The sequence below is a fragment of the Arachis hypogaea genome, chromosome 9 (assembly GCF_003086295.3).
Source record: "Arachis hypogaea cultivar Tifrunner chromosome 9, arahy.Tifrunner.gnm2.J5K5, whole genome shotgun sequence".
NCBI lineage: Eukaryota > Viridiplantae > Streptophyta > Magnoliopsida > Fabales > Fabaceae > Arachis > Arachis hypogaea.
The window spans coordinates 60052384-60058549 of NC_092044.1; positions in this window are offsets into that span (position 1 = coordinate 60052384).

Genomic DNA, 6166 nt, shown 5'->3' on the forward strand with positions numbered 1-6166 from the left:
ATAGCTTCTTTTCCAAGATAACTACCCAATTGGATGAAGATCAAAAGCGTTCAAGCAAAATCAAGAGAAAAGAAAGAAGAAGAAGAATAAGAATTACAATTGATCCATTAAATCACAATAGAGCTCTCTAACCCAATGAAAAGAGTTAGTTTATCATTGCTCTACCAAAATAGAAAAGAAAGAAAGTGCAGAAAAGTAAAGATGAAGATTAAAACTAAAATTGAAACTTCAAAATTCATAAATGAAAAGTACAAACTAGAATTAAACTACTACTAAGAAAAAGAAAAGAAAAGAAAAGGAAGAAGAGTGGTTGAGGGGAGGGGTCCGAAGACCCACTCCCGTTGGAGTGTGCCAATTCACAGAAGTTCGAATTGGTCTTCACTCTTTCCCCCTTCCTTCAATTTTCCGCTATCTAGAATTACTTGAATGTAAAAACTAAGGCCTTTATATAGGCTCTCCTAAATTACAAAATGAAATTAAAAGCAAATTACACTTAAATGAAAATTCCTATTCTAGATGCTTCTTGTGGCCTTGATTGGTTGACAATTGTGGGCTTGCTTGCTTGGGCTTTGAAGTGGACTTAAGAGAGAAGTGAGTAAATTTGAGGTCTAGGTGCCAATGTTAGTGCTACCGTTAGCCACACTAACGCTACAAGTGTGGCGTTAGTGCTGAAGTTAGTGTGGCTAACGTCACACTTGCTACCAGTTGGTGTTTTTGGGGCTTAAAAGATGCCTCTGGTTTGTGCGCAATTTCATGCCCACTATAGAGTATTATATATCGTTGAAAAGCTCTGAATGTCAGCATTCTAACACAACTGGAATCATCTCAATTAAATCTCTGTAGCTCAAGTTATGCTCCTTTGAAGTGAACATGGTCGCTGGCATCGTTGCTAGCGTTAATGAAAAAGTTGAGTGCCAATAACGCTAGCGACCAGGGCTTCATTATTGCCAGTTTCTGAAGCTCAAACTTAGTGTCCACCCCATACTAGTAGATATTGTTGGAAAGCTCTCGATGTCTACTTTCCAACGCCTTTGAAAGCTCATCATTTGAAGCCCTACAACTCGAGTTACACTTCTTGGAATGTGAAGAGGTCAGTTGGCCTTAATACAGGTTGATACCATGTTCATACTGCACTTTCGGGGCAGGTTTTCTCCCTGAAATTTATTGTCAACCATGTAGTGCCATATATTCATGGAAAGCTCCGGAATCCTACTTTCCAATGCCACTGGAATCACCTCATTTGGAGCTTTGTGGCTCAAGTTATGCGTGTTTGAAGAAGGCATGGTCAGGCTGCCAGGTGGGAGTTTTGCCCACGTTAACTACCACGTTAACTAAGTTAACGTGGGAGTTAACGTGGCTCATTGTGGCTTGCGTGCTCCTTCCAACGTTAGTGACAATTTTGAGTGTCACTAACATTGGCCATCACCTTCTTTCATCCACGTTAGCTTCCACGTTAACTTAGTTAACGTGGAAGTTAACGTGGCTCATTGGGGATTGTGGGTTGCTTCCAACGTTAGTGACAATGTTTGGTGTCACTAACGTTGTCGACAACCTTATTTCTTCACGTTAGCTTCCACGTTAACTAGGTTAAGGTGGGAGTTAACGTGGCTTCTTGTGACTTAGCCAACGTTAGTGATAAAGTTGAATGTCACTAACGTTGGCGTCCCCTTTTCTTCTTAGCGTTAGAGGCCACGTTAACTAAGTTAACGTGGCAACTAACGTGGCCACTTATGAGCTTGGTCCAACGTTAGTGATAATGTTAAGTGTCACTAACGTTGGCTCCATTTCCTTTCTTCAAAGTTAATGCCACTAACTTTTCTCACTAACGTTGGGGCTTTCCTTCCTTCCACGTTAGTGCCCACGTTAGTGTAACTAACGTAGCCACTAACGTGGCTCTTCTCTTCTTCTTTTGGCCTGAAGTCAATCAAACAAAGTGCATCAAAGTCTTGCTCTTAATCATGGGATCATGCATCATCCAATTTATCATATAATTCATGCATAATTCTCATGAAATCATTCAAAATTCACAATGTTTGTTTGAATCATGGTATGATTGCATTTTCAACCAAATACTTGCTTATTTCCTAAGAAAATGCATGAAACTACCCTAAAAACAGTAAAGAAAAGGTCTGTGAAACTGGCCAAAATGCTCTGGCATCACAACACCAAACTTAAAGCTTGCTTGTCCCTAAGCAAGTACTGGAACAAGAGAATGATGAATGGAATGCCAAGAGAAATGAGTCATTCTTGTGGAAGTCATGTTCCTGGTTTTATGGTGGTTTCATGCATAGCAACTTAGGTTCATTCCTGGCTTTCAGACCTTTATCATGTCCTAGAATACTTAGGTGATTGCATCCCATGAGACCTTTATTCACTGATCCTTATGTTGTTATTTCAGGGCTTATTTTTGTTCTTAAGCTAAGTGTTCTATATGGGGGCAACTCTTTAAGGTAAGCTTTCAGCCAGCACTCCCGAACCAGTTGGTTCAAGGTGCTAGGTGTTGAAGCACCCCTAAGAACTTACTTGCTCAAGTCTCTCCCCCATACATACACACCACAGGCACATAGTTTATTTATTTTCTTTTCTTGAGACCTTGGTGTCCAGCACCTCTTTGGGTTACTAAATGCTCTGTAGTGATGGTTACTCTTGATAGTGGACTTTCAGCTGATAATCCCGAGTTAGTTAACCCAAGTTACCAGGTGATAAGGCACCCCTAAGAGCTTATTCATCCAAGTAGATCCCTCACACAGGAGCACCACAGACACATGCCTCAAGTTTAAAACCATTGGTGGCTAGCCTTATTGCTTACTCTTTTTCTTTTATTTTTCAACCTTTATTGTTCTTTCCCTTTTTCTTATTAGGATCTTCTTACTTAGCTAGTCTCATGGGGTGTGTTCAAAGCATAGGATTCCTGACAAATAGTTGTCCTCCCACCTTGTGGTTGAACCAACTTAGCTAACTTATGACTATACCATAAACTCATGAACTTATTCCATAGTATGAACTCCTCTCTGGTCTTTTGTAAAACAATCATTCTCTTTTTCATTTGATTCAAAGGGACAAGCATACAATTAAGTAAAGCAAGGATGCAGTGACATAAAGACTAGAAAACACAGCCTTAATCAATAAAAAGTTTAAAAGACAGAATTGACATGCTTATTTGCAAGGAGCAAGCACACATACATACAAAGAACTTAGAAGACAATCATGCAATTGAATGTAATGGAAATAAGTAAGAAGAAAAAGGAACTTTACCACCTTGTAGTTCATCTTTATTGTTGTTGCCCTTTTTCTCCTACTTTTCTCCCTTCCCACACCAATTTAGACTAATTTCTTGTCTTCAAGCAGCAAATAAAACAGTGGTGGTGGGGTCTATGATGGGTCATGAACGTCTTACATACTGAAATGTAAGTGATGTATGTGGTTAAGCAAGCAAAAATTAAGGATAACACCGCAAGCCTAAGAAGCAAAGGCATTATGATTATACAAACAAGTGGTGTTGCTGGATACATTGCATAGAAAAATAAGTGGCACACCAAACTTAGTGTGACACTTTCTCTTAGAATTGATGCAAGTATCCAGAAAGATTGAAAACAGATTGTTGCAGGGCAACACCAAACTTAGAATGTGATCATATGCCAATTTTATTTGGAAAAAAAAATCTGAGTAAAAGAACTGTTGTATTAATAACAAAATCACCAAGAGCCAGAGCTATCACGAACAGGGGCTTCTTGGTGAGGCATTAACACAAACAGTTAGAGAGCATAGAAAATAAAGAACTAAAGCAATTTCATGAAATAAGCAAAACAAAAGAAAATATCTAATCTAGGTAATCAACCAACCGGTAGTTTGTTAATCACAATTAATCCCCGGCAACGGCGCCATAAACTTGATGCAGGTGGAAATTGTCTTGCAATAGATTTCCTTCGGCAAGTGTACCGAATTTGTCGTCAAGTAAAACCCACAAGAGAGTGGGGTCGAATCCCACAGAGATTAACGGATTAAGCAGTCAATGGTTAATTGATTATCCTAGTTAGACGATTCAGATTTGGATGATGAGCAGCAGGAATTGTAAATTTACAAAAAAGTAAAGAAAGCAATAAAAGTGCAGAAAAATAAAATGGCAAGCAAAGTAAATGTAAGAACTAAAAATAAAATGAACATTGGGATCAAGAGATATTGCAATCCTCCAGATCAAGTTCATTCTCATCTCTTCCTCAATCATTCATTGATCTTCTTGGCAATCTTAAGTGATCGAATTACAATTACTTGTAATTCAATCTCTCAAATCTTGATCAAGAGCCAATTCCTTGGTCAATTGCTCATGAGAAGAGATGAAGTATGGTCACTGATTATACCACATGCATTCCCAAATCAAGTCTTGGAGGATTATAGTCACATATCCTTCCAAACCTAATTTGGTACAACATGAGAAAGCATTTCTAGCATGATCTCTTCATTCCTCTTCCAAGGTTCAGAAGAGATCCATGTATGAATAGCTTATTTTCCAAGATAACTACCCAATTGGATGAAGATCGAAAGCTTTAAAGCAAAATCAAGAGAAAAGAAAGAAGAAGAAGAATAAGAATTACAATTGATCCATTAAATCACAACAGAGCTCTCTAACCCAATGAAAAGCGTTAGTTTATCATTGCTCTACGAAAATAGAAAGGAAAGAAAGTGCAGAAAAGTAAAGATGAAGATTAAAACTAAAATTGAAACTTCAAAATTCATAAATGAAAAGTACAAACCAGAATTAAACTACTACTAAGAAAAAAAAAGAAAAGAAAAGGAAGAAGAGTGGTTGAGGGGAGGGGTCCGAAGACCCACTCCCGTTGGATTGTGCCAATTCATAGAAGTTCGAATTGGTCTTCACTCTTTCCCCCTTCCTTCAATTCTCCCCTATCTAGAATTACTTGAATGTAAAAACTAAAGCCTTTATATAGGCTCTCCTAAATTACAAAATGAAATTAAAAGTAAATTACACTTAAATGAAAATTCCTATTCTAGATGCTTCTTGTGGCCTTGATTGGTTGACAATTGTGGGCTTGCTTGCTTGGGCTTTGAAGTAGACTTAAGAGAGAAGTGAGTAAAGTTGAGGTCCAGGTGCCAATGTTAGTGCTACCGTTAGCCACACTAACGCTACAAGTGTGGCGTTAGTGCTGAAGTTAGTGTGGCTAACGTCACACTTGCTACCAGTTGGTGTTTTTGGGGCTTAAAAGATGCCTCCGGTTTGTGCTCCAATTTCATGCCCACTATACAGTATTATATATCGTTGGAAAGCTCTGAATGTCAGCTTTCTAACGCAACTAGAATCACCTCAATTTGACCTCTGTAGCTCAAGTTATGCTCCTTTGAATTGGACATGGTCGCTGGCATCGTCGCTAGCGTTAATGAAAAAGTTGAGTGCCAATAACGCTAGCGACCAGGGCTTCATTATTGCAAGTTTCTGAAGCTCAAACTTAGTGTCCACCCCATACTATTATATATTGTTGGAAGCTCTGGATGTCTACTTTCCAACGCCTTTGAAAGCTCATCATTTGAAGCCCTACAACTCGAGTTACACTTCTTGAAATGTGAAGAGGTCAGTTGGCCTTAATACAGGTTGATATCATGTTCAACACTGCATTTTCGGGGCAGGTTTTCTCCCTCAAATTTAGTGTCAACCATGTAATGCCATATATTCTTGGAAAGCTCTGGAATCCTACTTTCCAATGCCACTGGAATCATGTCATTTGGAGCTTTGTGGCTCAAGTTATGCGTGTTTGAAGAAGGCATGGTCAGGCTGCCAGGTGGGACTTTTGCCCACGTTAACTACCACGTTAACTAAGTTAACGTGGGAGTTAATGTGGCTCATTGTGGCTTGCGTGGCTCCTTCCAACGTTAGTGACAATGTTGAGTGTCACTAACGTTGGCCATCACCTTCTTTCATCCACGTTAGCTTCCACGTTAACTAAGTTAACGTGGAAGTTAACGTGGCTCATTGGGGATTGTGGGTTGCTTCCAACGTTAGTGACAATGTTTGGTGTCACTAACGTTGTCGACAACCTTGTTTCTTCACGTTAGCTTCCACGTTAACTAGGTTAATGTGGGAGTTAACGTGGCTTCTTGTGACTTAGCCAACGTTAGTGATAAAGTTGAATGTCACTAACGTTGGCGTCCTCTT